The following is a 19,947-nucleotide window of genomic DNA, read 5'->3' on the forward strand; positions in this document are numbered from 1 at the left end:
AGAAGATATCTAGATTAGTTTGTTCTACTTTTAAAGATGAATTTTCATTGTTTTATATTTTATAGGTATATTTTATATTCAATTAGTTGTATGTCCTGAAGTTTGTGTGTTCTATAATTGTTCATACTACATTATTTCATTTTCTGTCAGGCACTGTCAGTAAACTGCCAGATTTACAAAAATATTTGCCTACTTATGTATATCAGTAAAAGAGACATTTGAAAATTTTATTATTTTCATACATTTCGGCTATCAGAACAAACTCAACTATAAAATTTTCTGTTAAGGTTGGCATATTATAGACAAGAAATCGCACTTTTAGTAAGACAATGATGACCAAGTCTACCTAGAAAGTGGCGAAGTGTAACGCTAAACTAGAGTGACTTGCTTTAATTTTTGGCATTGAAAAATCACGGAGAACATGTAAACATCAGCAAATGTACCTTTCCTATTTTGTCCAGCATATTGGTAAAGATTCTCATTAACTGTGATAAATGCATGTGTTAACAGTTTCCTAAAAGCATTCTGCGGGCTGTGATTATGATTACAGTACGCGATTTAATGTATATTCAATAGGCGTGCAAAATTCAGGAAACGTAAGATAAACATACGAGGTAATAACATTTCCTTATTTTAAATTTATTGTCAGTTGTCTTATACCCTAAAGAAAACTTTCATGTTCCTTCCAGCAAAAATATCCTGCCTCAAACGCGTAGGTAATCTAGACGCTTACGTTTTGAGTTCTAACTTTGAAACCACTTTGTATATGTTGATTAAATTTTAGCATAACGTATCACGGATTTGATAATGACATCGGTTTTTTTACTATTTTAAGGTATCCAGAAACGGATCCCAATATATATTTTGACAGATATTATGCTATTAATTTGAAAATATTTAGATACTCTGAAGAATTTTCTTTGTAACAGATACTCTACATTTATTTCGATGAAATAGACAATTTTCGAGAAAAGTCGTTTTTTAAAATGGGCAGCAACAAGTAAAATTTAATTTTGTTTACAATTTCTTTAATGTACTTAGTTTATTTAATTTTGAAAAAGTACAAAAATTTTTAAAAATCTGGCAAAGCTTAAGAGAGACATGTTGAAAATACACAAAGACATATTCTTCCGGTGCAGATGAAATAATATTCCAGGATTCAGTACTTTTGGATGACGTTACAGAAAAATTCGATTTCGAATAAAAAAAATTATATAAACACGCTAACCATATCCGAAAAATTGTCTACCATCCTGGACACCATGATTCTTTTCAAACAACGTATGAGATGAATTTAAACTTGACTGGGAAATACAATGACTTAATTTTAATAATTAATAGCACCTTATACAGATAATGAATAATTCAGAAAGATATCGATGGAAATAGCGTTCTGGATTTGGTCTCTATTGTTAGTACGATTTGTTTGCATGGATAATAGAAGAGCTCTTTTTGAATTAGAATTAGAATTAGATTTTGAAAACACAGTATTAAAAAACCTGCAAATTCTGCTTGATAGATAAATCAAGAATAGTAAATGAGTAGACGCTTTAAGTGAACGTAGGTATGCATATCAATAGGGTAAGTGGACAGACTTCGGATTGGATAACCTCAGTTCGCTATTATCAAGATCAGTGGAGCACAAAGAGATTCTAGTAGATATAATTTTAAATACAGAGGGTACATTTGACAATCTTACAGCGATATTATAATTAATTTAGAAAGAGGAACATTATGTTTTTCGTAGAAGCTCCCATAGAAAGAAATGGATACAGCAAACTCTCTACGCAAGAAACTAATGAAAACTATAATCAGGAAAATATTAATTATTACCTTTGCAAGGGTATAACATATATATCTTTATGTGTTTTTATGCATGGTAAGTTAAAGACATTTTTTGGGTATGCCATGCAGTTCTGAAGATGGTTTTTATTCGATATATACGAAACTACATGTATTCTTAGAAATTTACTAACTACTTTATTTTCAACGAGTGGAAGAGACGAATATTCTCAACTTGTTTTAGAAATATGTCAAAACTGTTGGGTGGAACTTGTCGAAGTAAAGCTATCCGAACTTCTCCATGGGCAATTTTTCCTAGTTTATAGCGAAATTTAAAGGTGCTAACATAGCAACTAAAAAACATTTTTACAAAAGAAAGATGTTTTTATTGAACTTCGTCACGATGTACTATTTCCGAGTAAAATCGATTTTAACGGTTCTCCCATCTATGAAAATGAATGTGCCATCAAATCGGGTGTCCAATTAACTTACCAAACGCCATAATTGAATTCAATATCGAAAAATAAGAAAAAAGTTATAAATAAACACATGTTCTAAATTGCTTTCTAAGAGTTTTGTGCCCCCAATGACGACCTGTAGCTATTTTCGCCTATACATACGACCGCTTTTACATTATCTAAAATCTTCATAAAAAAGTTCTGTATTCCTGTTGAGGCGACATGCGGAGTTTCCAGTAACCGATGAATTCTTAATAGAATTGAAATGTAAAAATATTGTTCATCTCTCTCACAGGTCACAGGTGTCCCTGTTTCCCTAAATAACTTTATTCAAAGATAAGGTAGGTCTATATGTTATAGACTGCAACATGGATATCCACTAATTATCCAAGGTATACCAAAAGCTGAACGATACGTTAAAGGCACATGTGGTTTTAGCAATGTTAGCTGACCATTCAGCCACCGAAATAACTGTAGAAAAGATTTTTAAAATAGTTATACCAAAAATGAAAAACTGGTATTGGGACGACATAAAGAAAGACAAAGGAGCTGGTATCTGTGGGGCTAAAAAAAGGTTTCTTTCTTTATTCGAAGTCTTCCAGGTCGGTTAGGAAGACAAACAAGTAATCTCGGCCAAAGCAAGTTCATAGGGGTCGAAACCCCCTTGTGGCATTGCCAGTTGTTAAGACACTATTGTAGGAATTGCAGGAATAGATAAAACACAAAGCCTAAAAATGATGGCAGAAAACCCCTGATCAGAGGTAAGCCAAAAAGTTCTCAAAGGACCATTAAAGAAGTTGACAGCAGACTATTAAAATGAAATCACAGATTAGTAAAAATAATAGTAAACATATGAGTAATATTGGAGTGGTAGAAGACAGCATACGTACCTGTCTGTGTCAAGGTTCAATAAGAGTGTACTTCTACTATTCGGAAGAGAAAAACTGGAAGATGGTAGCTTTATCAAAGAGCCGTCGCCAAACCTGTAAAGCTTAATTAGGAGGCTTAATGTCAGATGAGGGAATCTAAAGTCATGGAAACTCATAATAGGCCTATGGTTTATTGAGTACGTACATATATTAGATATTTTTGGATTTGGGATAGCTCGTTGCTATAACGTTTAATATGTAAGTCTGTGTATCGTTGTTGCCACCGCTGCGGGTTTGATCTCCGCGCCAGGACGACCAATGTCATGGTATACTCGTAAAGAGATAATATGTTAGGGTGGAAAAACATTTGCTTGTGTCAGTTCATTTCCCCATTCTGCACTCAATGGAGAATCCACCAATGCGGTCTACTGAATATTGCCGCATACTTTTCCGTCTTCATAATCTGGGCCATATTTTGGAATTAAAATGAGAGAGAAAGAGATAAAATTTCCCACTTTTCATGGCTTTAATTCACATACTTCTATCCTATACTGATCATTACCTATAGTTTCAATGGTTGACCTGGTTTAAAAAAAGTGGGGGCGAGACGTACTCCATGTGTTTTGCGCATGTTCCATAATTAGGAGCGGTTGCATTCAAATTTAAAAGATTGTCACGGCATGCTCTGTAATATAGCCGATTATATACACATAATCTATTTTCACTGATTGTGCATGAGTTCACTTCAATTTCTAAATGTTTACTTTTCTACCATTTTCTTCTATGAGTCCTCTATCGATAGGCTCCTTATTTAACACATTATTTTACTATTTATTAATTTCAATAATTAACGTAAGTATATGTATAACCTATTAATATTTTGCAGGCCCAAATAAAATAAAACAGAATACAAATTTATATGTTTTTAAAACTATGTACATAGGCATGTTCGTAATTTTGGACATTTTTTTAAATGACTGGTGTATTTATTAAACAAGACTTAGTATTTCAAAAAATCGCCACTATTCGCTCTAGCCGGTCACAACTGACAATCTTTTTTTTTATAAAAAAAAGTTTATTATATAATTATTTATTATAGTGGTTTCTGCAGTTTATTTGATAATATAAAAAAACATGCTATAAAATATCTGCAAGAGACCAATCCGATAATAATGTCCACGATTAAGGAATGCTCTTATCGAGTATAATTTTGAAACATTTTAACTAAATATCAACACAAGATAAATTAATAGAAGAATTAGTGCAGGTTTAAACAGATTATGAAATAAAACTCAAAAGATACATTTATTTATTTATTCGTCGCGCTCACCGTTCTTGGTTCCTTTCAACCAATCAAAACCCGTAAAGTAAACGCATGCGCATGAATACGCTGGTACGTCGCCCCACTTTACGGCTTCAAGTCAATTGCAAAATGATCAGTATAGGATAGAAGTATGTGCTTTAATCCCAAATAATCGTATTCTCAAGGTCACATCCGGAGATATTAGGTACCTCATTAGGTAAACTCAATTGTATTATTATATTATACACCCCTTTATTAATTATAATAGAACAGGACGTCTATGACTAAAATTAAACTTGATTGCTTGTAGATCAGAATAATCTCTTGCAGATAATTATTTCATACTGAATCGTCAAAACATTTCAGTTTAAAATAATGAAGATATAAGGGGGCTCTATGAAAAATGATAGACACTTTTTATTTTTATACATTATTTGTTAAGTTTATTGTTAAGAATCTGTGACACCCTGTATGTTTACTTTAACGTGCAAGGAATGTGATTAGATGATAGGTAATTTTCAATTTTTTAACCATTTCCAAGCAGGGCCGTAGCTAGGACCAGATGTTAGGGTATGGGTAAATTTCTTTTATTTTAATTCCTTTTCTTCTCATCAAGCTGGTTTATGTTTCAATGCACGGCAAGAATTTTTGAACTTATCAGGAGACCTGCGCTTCACGTAAAAAGTCAACCACCTGATTCCTATAATCTGTAACAAATATTTTCCAATGTGAATCTGCCTCTCTCTACTCTACCATCGAGCGGCGTGCATCGGTAAAGTTCGCTGAGAAACGACAGCTATATATAAATGCTTCTCATGAACCACCCGAACGAAACCCTAGATAATAAAATCGAGCGAACTCATAGGATAGGCGTCTTCATCGAGTCTATCGTGTGCACGTTCAGTGACTGGGCACGCCTTTCCAAATTAAAACAATGTGTTCAAATTAGTGATAAAAGTCCAATACCTAAATAAATACGAATAGTATTTAATGAGACGCTTATAATTGTCAGGATACAGACATAAGTGATTCATTTTGTTTTGATTTTTATCGAAGTTAATTCAAGTACCGGTTCGACTTAGATAAACGTGCAAAATTTGTGTGTAACAGACTGTGATTTGGTGTTGGATTCTTGTGGGTTTCATATAAACTAGAACTGTATTGATTAATCTTGAATTAGGGTAAGTTTGTACATTTGTGTAATTCTGTATAATAGCGGTGTGACACACCCTATAGAGTAGTACGATTTTCCTCATGTGACGAATAATTATGTGGTTTATTTACCTCGGACCTATTTTATCAAATTTCAAAATAAAAATGCCAAATTATGAATATTAATAATTGGAATTTAAAAAATAATTTGTTTCTTAAAACTATTTTTGTGCTTTTAAATTTAAATGAATCTGATTTTCATTAACTAACTAACTGTATGCTGTGGTACATAACCTCATTTCAGTAAAATCGATTTCGAGTCAAATGTTACCTTGTAAAAGAGGTACCTATGTTTTACGTGGATTCTTTTATAGAAAACCAACACGGTTAGTTATTTTTCTTAATACTGAAATTAAACTCGCTTACTTACCTACCATGTAGGAATTACCAATTAATTAGGTATACCAAAATATTACCATTTAATTCTACGTACAGAAATATGTCTACACTCGTGTCTACAATACCTACTGACAAAAAGGGTTATAAATTCCAATTGAATGTATTATATTCCATTGTATAATTTTTTCAGTAAGCAGAGCATCTCTAATATATTTTATAGTGTGATACTGACTCGCGAATTGTTAATTAATTGACCAATCTTTTTATAACCTGCAATTTAGATAACGTATCAACCAATAACATTTTTTACCCATTGACGATTTTATATTATTATAGGTTGTTAGGTTGAGGTATGTCTCAAATAGAAACTAACCATATTAGGCGTCTATACATAAAAATAGTAGATGAGTAAATCACCTGATTTTGATTCACAATATATTTCCTACTGTTTGCCTCATACTCATACCTATAAGCTTGACATTTAATTACCTAAATCAATATTTAAAACTTTGAAGCTGTTAATACTGAAATTAAAATAGGTGTGTAAATAAGTTTCAGTTTGCCAAGACAGTGACTTTGGAAAAAAGCTTGTAGGTATTGATTTAACCATTTTGCCAGAGATTTTTAACAAAATTTATATTAAGTATTTCTGTTTTGTTTTTATTTGCAAAAATTTTAAAACCAGAAGTAACTAGGACTGCATATTTAATAGCTGCCCATGTGAAAATATTATGTAAAAAAAATAAATACCTACCAATGACGAGTTGATGTACCTACTTAGGTATTACAAAATAATAATGAATGTTTATTTCAAATCTGAAGTATTGTAAAATGGACCTACTCTATTTAGTTTGATACAAATTTGTTGTTATATTTTCGTATTTATATTTATTTATATTATGAATTTATTCAATTTCCATTTTACATAATAAAGTAATATATGTACCCACTTAATTTTTAGATTAATATTGTTATGTGCTATCAAATCAATTTTCCAGTCATGCATTTACAAGGTGTACAAGAGGGTGTTTTAGAAATGTGGTATATCTTTAAACGAGTCTTTAAATATCCTGAAATGCAACATAGGTAGGTAAATTTGAACAAGGAATAAGTTCTTTTTTTGACATTGTGGGATTTTTTTTTTGAAAAATTAAAAATGAACTAAAACACTATACCTAATACAAATAAATATTTTCATATGGAAAAACCGAGGGAAAAACGGTAGTTATTCGGTGCAAATTTATTAATATAGGTTATTTTGTTGCCGAACTAAATATTATTTGAACCGAGATTTGAACACTTTCTCCATCTAGTTACTTTTACTTTGTAAGCATGTCTAACTCTCCGAGTTCACTCATCGGAGATGTGTTTGCAAGAAAAGAGTAATTTTGCAGTAATAGTGACAGAAAAACGATTACTACTTATATGTCCCTTAATCGGCCATATCACTTTCTGAATCTGTTTCGTTGCAGCACTTTAATTTGTAATTTGTCCTTTTTACTAAAAAGTTATTAAATCCGTCAAGAAAGTGGTGTAATGTTGATATACTTTTACAATGCTATACTTACTCAAAGCTTGATAGTACCCGAGTATTTCACTAAATAGTTTTTGTTCCTTGTATCTAAAATTGCAAAAATCAACAAAAGAATAATCTTTCCGCAATGAGATATCGTTTTCTAACCGCGATTAGTCTGTCACTTCCGGATAACCACATATAACGGTTAATAAAGTATTTAAGCAACCGTTAGTGTTTTCAAACAGAATTTACTACGCTTCTGTTAGCCCATGTGTAATTCAAAATCACCTTCATTTGTATACAAATAACGTTCATAGTTTCCGTATTTTCAAATATCAATTATTATATAGACTATAAAACATATTTTTTGTTAGTTTAGGATAATTTATTTTGACCTATGAAAAAGGAATGGATGAGGAAGGAGTTATTTTATGAGACCGTGATTCATAAATCTCTACAGAAAAAGAGACATAAAAATATACATAACTGAATTACACTTTTCAGTTTTGTGTGTTCTTCCATAGTTAGAGATATTATGTTATTAATTTCGTGTGTAATATTATATTTAGGTTATTTATTATATTTATTTCATATAAAGCATAGCTAGAAAAAAATTGCGGGTATATAATAGATGTCTCTTATACTTGAAATAATAATAATTTTATATTAACAAAAAATATAATTCTATCCCTTACTAAATTTTCTGTTAAATTAGTTTAGAAACACAGTTGGGTACATATAGAAATTCAGATATTGATAAATAAAAAATAGGTATATATGGTTCCAGGGCTACCAGACAATCGGAATTTAACCTAGATCTACCGGAAATGATAAATGTGTGTCTATTTTTAAATAATTTTTGGATAAATGCATTTATTAAATATTTTTAAAAAATAAACCATAATACAAGACATCATGTGATTAATAGATATATACCATTTATGATGGGTATTCAAATCAATGCAAATTATGAACTACTTTCTTGCGAAATTGTTTTGTTTTTGACTTTAGATAATTAATAAATCACTGTTAAAGGTGTCAATCTATTCTTATATGTACAAAATAAATTGTACATTTTACATGTAAATACTAAAAATGCCAATTTCAGATTGTTTCATTTTTATTAAATGTGCTTGTTTTTTTTTTCATACAAATGTAGATTTGGTTCTACTGAATTCAGGTTGCAAAGGAAAGTAATCTGACACATTTAATAAATACATAAACACTTTGCAGACATTTTCAAAATTATTTTTGTTCGAACAGTATATCTAATCTCCAGTCTGAATTAGAGACCAATGTGGCAGATCTTATAGATCTGTCTCATGGACATCTACCACCAAAAATGTGATCTAGAAAAATTAGGATAGTTGTTTCATTATTGGAAGTATTCCATACTCAATCCCATATTGCTGAAACCAGACGTGTTTATAAGTAAAAGTGGTGTTTTTTTTTTTTCAGAAAAACTACGTTTCTAAAATCTCCTTTATTCCTAGCAACCATTTTTTTGACAGTGAATATGATATTTGTGTGTCCATTATATAAGAGTTTCACTAGGAGTTTAGGTCAATAATTTTTCTAATTTATCAAAAAAATTCATCCGAGTAAATAATATTCGACAGCATATCTTAAGGAAGAAAATTATATCAAAAATATATGTATGAATTTTATGTATTACTTTTGATTCATCAAATTTTACAAGAATAAATTTTTACCTATAGGTATGTACGAGGTCTGTTCAGAAAATAACCGAACTTTTTTAATTACCCGCTAATGGAGATATTTAATGATATGCAGTTGGTAGCATTGCGTTGCGCATAACCTCTGTAACCACATGTTCTTGGATTATTGATATCTCATTTAGTTTTGATATTGTTATTTCAGTGCTAGTGACGATTTTTGAAATGTGAGATTTTCTAGAACAACGATGCAACGTAATTTTTTCCATGAAGCTGAGGAAAACTTTCACGGAAAAGTTTCAACAAGCTTACGGAGATGATGCTCTGGGTTGTAAGAAATATTCTCACGATTTAAAAGCAGTCGTCAGGCAACTGAAGATTATCCTCGACCAGGAAAGCCTTCGAGTTCAACGTGCAAATCGCCGATTGATTATCAGAGAAATTGCAGAAGAGGTTAGCATCTCAACTGGGTCATGTCATGAAATTTTGACTAATAAATTGAACATGTTTCGAGTTGCAGCAAAATTTGTTACTCGTTGTACAGAAAGAAATTCGTGTAGTCTTTTATCAGCAACTCCTTGAACAAACCGATGACGATGTAACATTCATGCAAAGGATCATAACTGGAAACGAAAGCTGGATTTACGGCTACGATATTGAAACAAAAGTTGAATCATCACAATGGATTGGCAGAGGATTTCCAGGCTTCAAGAAAGTACGTCAGTCTCGATCCACTATCAGAGTGATGCTCACTGTTTTTTCCACTTTAATGGAATTGTGCATTTTGAATTCTTGCCTCAATGTGAAACAGTGAACCATGTGCACTCTCAAGGCCTTTTACAAAGGTTACGTAAAAAAATCTGCAGTAAGAAGCCAGAGTTGTGGTGAGACAACAGATTATTGTCCTCCCTCATCCTCCTTACTCGCCAGACCTGACTCCTTGCGATTTTTTCTTATTTCCGAAATTAAAATCAGTTTTGAAAGGGCGCCATTTTCAGACTATTGGTGACATCAAAGCTAATTCGTCACAAATCTTAAATGCTATTTCAAATGAAGTTATCCAAGAATGCTTCACGAAATGGAAACACTGCTGGGAAAAATGAGTGCATAGAACAGGGGAATACTTTGAAGGAAACAAGGACAAAGATAAGGCGTATAAAATTAATAATAAAGTTTAAAAAATAAAGTTCAGTTATTTTCGAGGTTATTTTCTGAACAGACCTCGTATGTTCACTACTTGTACAAAAAAGTCGTAACATTTCAATCTCGATTTCATTAAGCAACAGGGGCCAAACAAAATATTTGCTCGGTGGATCAAACTACTTCCGGTTAGGCACTGTTTTGGTAGTTTACATTAGCTTTGTTCTCAGAGCAATCCAAAACAGTTTCCAACATTCGGATGCATGCGCAGTCCGATATAATGCTTACATAAGGTTCAAAATTTATTGCTTCGAATCAAATGCGATTGCGTCTGACAGTTGGAAACTATTTCGAGTTCACTAGGAACAAACTATTATATTTTAGGAAAGAAATATCCAGAAGAATACTGAAAAATGTTGCACGTAGTATATCATGGGTTATTTCTATATGAAAAAAAAAAACAGATGGTCAAAGAAAGTTACGCAATTAGCAGCTATAATTTTTGTTTTATAACATTTTTTTATGTTTCATGATTGTAAACTATATTAAACAGTTGGTAAGGTGTATATTTAGTAGTGACAAAAATTATGTAGATATACCTAATAATAAACAGCGTAGGTACAATTTGCAGTAGACTGTTAATATAATATAAAACGGTAATACTTCAATGAATTTGAATATGATACCGATTTGAATATTTGATACCGATAATAATTTTTTAAAGGAGGGTAATAGATATGTATTCAAATCTTTACATAGTTTTCTTCATATATTATGTTTACAAGCCACGTGACCAATAATTTTGTTTGGCACAGTAATTTTATTTCCTTTACGTTGGCAATTAAATTTCGGTAAAATTGAAACAATAGAATCAAAATTACATTAAAACACAATATTCTGTTTCACCTTCTGGTGATTGGTATAACGAGATTTTACTCAACCAATCAGCGTTCGCATTATCTCGAACGTAGACATAACAGTTTGTCATTGTTCATTGTAAACGAATCATTAACATTGGTGACGCTAGGATTTAGGGATTTTTTAATAGTACCAGTCGTGTAATGTTGGGTTGCCTAAATTCGGCGGTCACATGTCTTGTAAACATTTATGAAGGCTCTGTATAAACAAGGATATTGCTGCTAATTGATGTATGCACGTATATTATGAATGATGATTACATTAATAATTGCGTTTCTTTATGTTGTTCACTTACAATAATTGTAGGTATTAGTGCAGCATATTGTATACTGTTTTTTTGATGTCACAGGTTTTAAAGCCTCGTTTTCGAGGTGTGACTACTTTGATACAACAATATTAAAATTTATTATATTATTTTCGTTATTTAAATCAAGTGAACATAACAATTAGTGCACATGACTACACTGAGAGAATTTCTTTGTTACGGTTAGTAAAAATCCATTAACCGTAGCAAAATATCTGCATTAAATAGGCGCCAAGTGAGTTGCTTTCCTACCACAAGAAAAACTGCTTTGCTGGAAGGAACTCACTTGCAGTAAGTAGACAGTTTTGCTATAATCTTTTTGCTACCTCAAGTAAGTCAACTCATTAACCACAAACGACTCAACTCATTAACCCCAAACGAGTGAACTCATTAACCCCAAGCGAGTCCTCATTAAGCCTAAGCGAGTCGACTCATTAACCCCAAGCGAGTGAACTCCGTATTTACTATTTTTCGGTGTTGTTGGCTCTCCTCACTCTTTCGTGCACCATGCAATGCAACTTAAATGTTGTACATATTTTCAAACAAGCATAAAATGAAAATCCCCATTCGAGAAGTAAGAGTTTGTATCCAGCCTGCATTGTGTGCATGTAATCACGCATGCATATAAGTATTATTGCATACCTACGCAAATACCCTAATTGAAAACTTTCTGTCGGTTGTTAGACAACTGAAAACTGACTCAACACTCGATCACAAAACATCTATTTATTATAAAGGACCCATCGACTAACGATTGACGAACGTATATCCAGTGCTTACGTGTTACAGCAAAATGGCGATACCTCTAACTTCTCTATGGACGAAACCATGGTCAGTATAAGGCACGCGTAATCGCGCATGCGCACTGAGCCGAATTCCGGTTTATTCTGGAAATTATTAAGTGAGGCCTCAGTTACAGTAAGTGAGCCCTAATTTGCTACAAATAAGGACTGACTAACCCCAATTGGATCAATTCTAAAAAAGTGCATTCACTTACCCGAGCAAAGCAACTCACTTGGGACAGATAGACAGTCGACTAAAATAAAATTTCAACTGAACTATCATATAGCCACAAGACTTTTCTTTGTTGTGGTAGCAAACACGTTTCAGCAAAACGTATTTACTTGTGGCAGCATGAATTTTTTTCTGTGAGAGCAAAAATTTTACCTACTGTAGCTAAAATATCTTAGCAAAGCCCCTCACTTGGTGGATTTCTTTCAGTGTAATTTTTTTTTACCTACGACCACTACTGTAAATACTTAAAAACACACCGTCTGCGATCAATGTAAGATTCCTATTACGTACGGTAAAAAAATCGCACAGCGGTTGCTAGGAAAATGTACGATTTTTTTACCAAGCTGTGCGATTTTTTTCCCGTACGACGTAATAGGAATCTTGCATTGATCGCAGACGGTGTGTTTTTAAGTATTTATAGTGGCCGTAGATAAAGTATATTACGTAATACGTGGTGTAATGCAATTACGCACTCATAGAATTACGCACTCGCCGCTACGCGGCGCACTATGTATCATTTTTGTTTGTTTGTACAAAAATCAAATATCTTGACTCAGAGAGTAAATAAAAATATGAGCCTGGTTGCAAATGGAAGCTGAATGGATGTAGAATATGGGAAAAATATGACTGAGACGATTTTTTCTATATGACCTTCGAATGACTAGGCAAAGTCTATGCAACCCAAAAATTTTATGGATTTTTCTAATTATATCGGTCCTAATTCTCTTAAAATTTATTCCAATGCACACGATTTTGCACAATTTGGCACGGCAATTGCAAATCTGGCGTCAAACATTTTCTATCATATTTCTAACGCTAGCAAAGTCTCTCCAAAGTCGGTATTATTTTCAAACTGCTTTTTGACACTGTTAAGCAAGAAAATTATTCACAAATTAAAGATTAATTATCAACCTGGGTTTCTGTTTTTTATTTTACAAATAAATGTCAAATAAACACACTGTAGAAGGTAAGCAGTGACTTATAGATATTTTTTTTTTTATTAACGACGAAAAAAAATTCAAAATTGATAGATACAATTTGTACAATTGATGGGTATAACCAAAATTTTTGACGCCAGATTTGGAATTGCCGTGCCAAATTGTGCAAAATCGTGTGCATTGGAATAAATTTTAAGAGAATTAGGACCGATATAATTAGAAAAATCCATAAAATTTTTGGGTTGCATAGACTTTGCCTAGTCATTCGAATGTCATATAGAAAAAAATCGTCTCTCATATTTTCCCATATTCTACATCCATTCAGCTTCCATTTGCAACCAGGCTCATATTTTTATCTACTCTCTGAGTCAAGATATTTGATTTTTGTACAAACAAAAAAAAATGATACATAGTGCGGCGTCAGGCGTAACTTTTCCATTTGTGCGTAAAATGCTTTTTACAACACTTATTACGTAATATACTATTACAAACAAGATGTAGATATACACTTATTTGTATAAAGTAGTCGTTAACAGAATTAACCACTACAAGTGTCAAATCCTTCGAAGTGACGCTTGGATTACTGGCGGGAATATTTAATAATAATAAAATTGATTTTTTCTGTTTCGTCAACCTATCATTTATAAATGTTTTTTTACTAAGTACAAATAGTCAAAAGTATTATGGCATTATGCAAAAAATCTTTAGTTAATATTAATTTAGGTATTTAGTAATGACAATATGTATTAGTAGCAGATTTAAAAATATGGAATTTTTAGTAACTAGTCATCGCGATTTATTTCTATAATAAAATTTGGTTTAATAGCGTACATTAGGTGTCTGTAAAAAATTCAAATACAAAAATTAATTCAAAAAAAGTGGAATAAAAAAATATATCCCACTCTAGCTCTCATAAAAAAGCCACTTTTTTCGAGAAGCATTTCTTTGGTTTAAAAATCCAAAAAAATCAAAAAACAAAAACATATTTTTATATTTTGTTTATAATACTGCATCTCAAACTGTTTAAATATCTTTAGTTTTTGCCAAGTTACAGGTATTTGAATTTTTTTACCCAAAATATGCAAATCCTCATAACTTCTTGAGGGGTTGAAATAGAAAATCCATACAGGCTACTCTAAATGGGTACCAAATAATACCAAAAAACCAGAAAAATTTAAAATGGTTCGGTCATGACCTCAGTGATTTGGCATGCAATGCCCCCTAGATTTTATACATCTCACACTACAGCCAAGCACCTTGTATACGCGCTTTCCGTGATTATTAATAAAAAACAATTAAATTGATGAGTTAGGTATGCTAGTTTTTTCTGTTATGAAAAGCGACAAAGAGGGCATCAATAATAAAAATGGTTCCACCTCTAGCCTTCATCTCATAAGAAACGCGCACGCACGACGCTAGTATTTTTTGAACCTCATAGATATTTTCCAAGTCATCAAAACTCCATTTGCGTACAAGTCATTTTCTAAAACGGTGTCGAGGTTTACTAGAATAATTTGTAAGAAATAAAAGTGCACGTCATGCACGTTTCCTAATTTTTCTTTTAGCCAAATGAAAGCAGAGAAATGAAACCAGTTAACACGCTTCTTTCACAAAAACTCTCTTGCATCTCTGCAGCAAATCGAGAGCGGAGGAATCCGGCAAATGATTGTGTTTTTGTACTAATTTTAATGACATTGTGATGCAGGTACATATATACATAGGTTGCATATTACGTTAAAAATAAACCACTCAGTTCTCAATAAAAATGTTAAATGTACAACGAATATAGTAAAAACATCTAAAATATTAGGAATTATACATTTTAGATTGGAAAAGTCAACGTAAAAGGTAAAAATTCTCCGGAAAAGGAAATATTATGTATAATGTATCATGTATTTTCAATTTACTTAAATTTTTTGTGTATAAAAACCATTACAAACATGTAAAAAGCCTATGTGAATTTCTATAATTTTTATCTGTGCACTTTTAATTAGTAACGAGTGTAAGCCACTTACATTAATGCTTATTTAGCATATAATCCACTTAAATTTTTGCAATGCACACGCAAAATGTGTGTTAACTTAGGACAAAACTAAAATTTGTGAAAACGATCTATTTTTAAACGTATAGCAGTTTAAAAAAAATGCCTTATGCACTTATGTAAATTAAAAAAACATAGAACTTAAACAGTAAACAATATTTTAATTTTTGCAAATTATTTTATATCCATCGACCTTTATAAATTTACATAATTAGTTTGAGTTAATTATGATGAAAATATAAATTCAATTACACTAATTAGAAAAAAATTAGCAAAATAAGTACTGTCCAATATCAGTAACATCATTATTACCAGTAATTAAGTAATTAAGTATATAACTTTTATCTTTTTTGTAACTGAAATAAATATACAAACTGTAATTGCAATTATATTTTTCATTGTATCGAAATACAACACTTAATTGCCGCAAGTTAAGTTTAATTATAATTTAAAATAAATTGCGCCATTTAGACCCGAGTTCAGGCCTTCTTAGCTTTTGACAAAGTTTAAAAGAAGACTTGATTTTTTTGAAAATAAAATTCTTTTCCTTTGATTGTATTATTATAGTAGGATCGTATTCGATGCAAAGTAGAGCAAAAAATTGTCGGCCTTTTATCAAAGGAAAATCGTGTCATCATTTTTAGGAGGCGTAAGATGAATCATTTCAAATCTAAATTGAAATTGAATGTAAAATCTGAAATACCGCTGCATGCGCACTGTGTTGTGGTACTAGCTGTAGTCAGCCAGGTGCATCGAGTGTACGAAGTGGTCGGTTATACGTCAAATACTAACCTGGCGAGCTTGATCGTACAGCAGGGAACAATAAACAGTGGCGTGTACAGAGGTGAAATGTAGTATATATGTGGAATTTAAATAACGAATTGGATTTATAATAAATTACATTTAAAACGAATAGTTTATGAGAATAAAGGGATTTTTGGTAGGAACAGGGTTCCAGAGGTGAACTGATCCCTTCACCGCACCCCATTCTACCCCACGATTTTTTTTTATAAGGAGAACGAAGTTTCAAAGCAAAAACCTTGTATAACAGATATACTATAAATATTTACAGAATGAATACAAAATATAAATCCTATGATATGATTCTATCAAATGAAAACACTAACAACAATTCTCTATCAATCTCAACAAAATAAGTTATTTTTCTATCAAACAAGAAATATAAACAAATTATAAACAAAATATAAATTCTATGATTTATATGCTGTACTGCATAAATTGCACTTTTCCAGCAGTACATTCGGCTTGCGAACATCCAGACACACACACACAGCACACAAATAAAGCACTAAAAACACTTGTTACGGAGCACAAGAAATATGATTTCACTCACAAATTCTCAAATAATAGAGCGAAACACACATACAGTCCGAACGAAATATAATTGCACTGATAACAGTTATAACCTCACAAATATCGCGAGCGAGAAACACGCAGCACCAATACAACCGAAACGAAACTGACCACGCTGCCGCCGGGCCACCAAACACAAGACACAAGTCATATTATTATGAGGGAGGATGAAGGGAGTAATAAATGTATTGTTGCCCTGCCGCCCGAGGGGAAAACCACCCCCCAAAAATTTGTACACCAATTCTTCAAATGGAATTAATTTTTCATATTTTCCATTGTAATTCCACAATACTTCCGACAATACTAAATAATTCTAATTTAATTCTAATAATTCTAAATAATACTAAAATAATTCTAGTATTTCTAAATAATACTAAAATAGTTCTAATAATTCTAATTAATACCAAAATAATTCCATTAATTCTAAATAATACCAGAAAAATAATCATTTGTTAAGTACAATTTTTTTTATAGGGATTAACATTTCTTTTGACATGTGGAGAATAAAAACTGTGTCATTATACATTTCATTTCGGTCCAGTTCACTTAATGTAAAATATCATTATTTGTAAACTTTTTTGTGACTTAAATAGGTACCTATATATTTTTTTTATTTGCAATATGTATTATGATATTTTAATTATGGACATGTGGAAAATTTATAAAATTGGTAGGTATGTTAATGTTATTTCGTTTTTAGGTATTCTCCTTATGTTGTTATAAAGGTTAGTTATAAAAATAGTTATTTGTTATTTCAATAAGGATGTATTTTAATTTTTTAACGATTTTTTACTTTAAATGCATATTTTATGTCAGCAAATTTTGATAATGTCAAAGGAAATAACCGTAAGTAATTTCACGATCGATGTCTTCATTTTCGAGTAGGGATTGTTCATGTTTTTCAATATTTTTTGTTACAGGCAAATCTATAGTAAGACTTGTTTCATATTCTAGACCTAAGTTTGTACATCTATCAATACTTCATTTAAAGCCTTGTTGATTATAGGTACTCTCGATATCTATTGTTGAGAATTGGAACGAGTGTGCGAGCACAGATATAAAATAAGAAACGTTAGAAACGTAAAAGACAGTTGAAAGTTTTGTTTTTTCTGCTTTATTTTTTTTATTTTAATTACAATATCCAACGGGTAATGCCCAGTTACAGGATAAAGTTACAAACTAAAAAAAAGTAATAAAATTAGGTGAAAGAGATAAAAACTATTCTTAAAACTAAATAAATATCACAAAACATAATATCTAAAACAAACGGAACAGACAGATAATATTAAAAAGCTATAATACAATACAGACAAATACTAAAACATACTTATACAAACATAAAATTCAAAGGAACACTTTTTTAATTTGAGTAATACTGGAGCAGAGTATATTTATGCGAGATTCAATATTAGAATAACCAGTAATCATTTGATGAACCGGAGACGCTTTATATAAATTAGTACGATGATGCTTGATCGCGAAGAGGTGTAAATGTCGGGTATAAGTTCTAGGAATATGAAAATTGATCATTTGTAATATATCTTCACATATAATGTTATTATTTAAGATCTTGTATAAGAAAATAACTGAATTTAACTTGCGTCTTTGAGACAAGCTACTCATACTGAAACGCTTGAAAAATGCTTCCTGAGGAAATCGTTGAGGAGGATACTGGCCATCAATAAAAAATGTAGCTGATTTAAAGAATCGGCGTTGAATTTTCTCAATATATATTACGTGTGTAGCGTAGATAGGTGTCCAGACTACAGAGGCATATTCGAGTTTAGATCTAACATGTATTAAATAACAAGCAAAAAGTATTAATTTTCATGAAATTGCACATGTTTCGAACAATAAATCCCAAACTTTTGTAGGTATTCATTACCACTATTTGGATATGCTTGATATGCTTGTCTTTTTTTGTCATTATTATAATGATTAAAAGTCACTCCTTGTGTTAGGGGCGTATATACCGGGCGTGGACCATTGAAGGATATTGGATACTTATAATTGATTTTAAAATAAGCAAAACACTTACTGTGCTCACAAGTCAGGGTCTGGTTGTCGTCAGGAGCGATCTCTGGCACTTAAGCTAAGCTCAGGACCTTTTTCCGAAAATAAAAGAAACACACATGAGTACCCAAGCATACCCTCACCTTAAGCGTAACAACTTAAATCAATTACTACTGTTTAGATATACTTTTCTCAAATTGCTGCAGCTAACTCTACTCAAAACATCTTTTACTGATATGGCCAATTCATTCAACTATTTATCAAACATCAGGCTAACAATGCAAACCGACCAAACCACCTCTGCACAACCAACATTGGCTGAAAAACAATAGCACTGAGATAGTTCATGGCCAGACCATCCGTACCGGAGCCAGACTGTATCACCGCAGCTAACAGCCTCCTAAGGTACCCTCCGTGTCACCGCAGCTAACGGTTCGGACTGTATCACCGCAGCTAACAGCCCTAGGATACCCCGCTCATGGCCAGACGCGTCCAATTCCAGAACCAGACTGTATCACCGCAGCTAACAGCCTCTGAGATATCTCCCGTGTCACCGCAGCTAACGGACGGACTGTATCACCGCAGCTAACAGCCCTAAGATATCTCCATACCTCAGAACTAGACCGTATCACCGCAGCTAACGGCCCTTCACAACAACTCTCAACAAAACAATAATAGGCAGGTCTGGTCAAGCAAACATTGCTACCAATTTCCACATATGATTCATTTCAACAGTACAGAATACTTAATTAACAATTAGTAAGCATGCTAAGATACTCAGTGATAAACTCACCCTGTAATTCACAATTACAAGAACTCCAATTATTTCCTCTTATTGACACTGTCTTTAAACTACACACACGCACACTTCACGGTCTTTTATAAAATGAGACCATATATAGGAACCGTATTAGGGTTCGACTAAAACAGGGTAGAAGGCATTCATTCTTTATCAGTGTTTATATTAACATCACACCTCGGGCTAGTCGGCGCATCAGCCTTCTCAGCGTCTTTAGTCAAATAAATATCTAATATAGGATGTCCCTAACA

The 19,947-nt window shown here is 32.0% G+C and overlaps 1 protein-coding gene across 1 annotated transcript in view; it reads left to right on the top strand.

Moving 5' to 3' along the window:
• The first annotated feature begins 5,236 nt into the window (after positions 1–5,236).
• LOC108905752 (elongation of very long chain fatty acids protein AAEL008004-like) overlaps positions 5,237–19,947 on the top strand; it is a 90,160-nt gene continuing 75,449 nt past the window's right edge. Inside the window, exon 1 of the mRNA XM_018708761.2 lies at positions 5,237–5,593. The gene's annotated coding sequence lies outside the window, so the exon portion shown is untranslated. The remainder of the gene's footprint in view (positions 5,594–19,947) is intronic.

The sequence above is a fragment of the Anoplophora glabripennis genome, unplaced genomic scaffold (genome assembly GCF_000390285.2).
Source record: "Anoplophora glabripennis isolate ALB-LARVAE unplaced genomic scaffold, Agla_2.0 scaffold181, whole genome shotgun sequence".
Taxonomy (NCBI): domain Eukaryota; kingdom Metazoa; phylum Arthropoda; class Insecta; order Coleoptera; family Cerambycidae; genus Anoplophora; species Anoplophora glabripennis.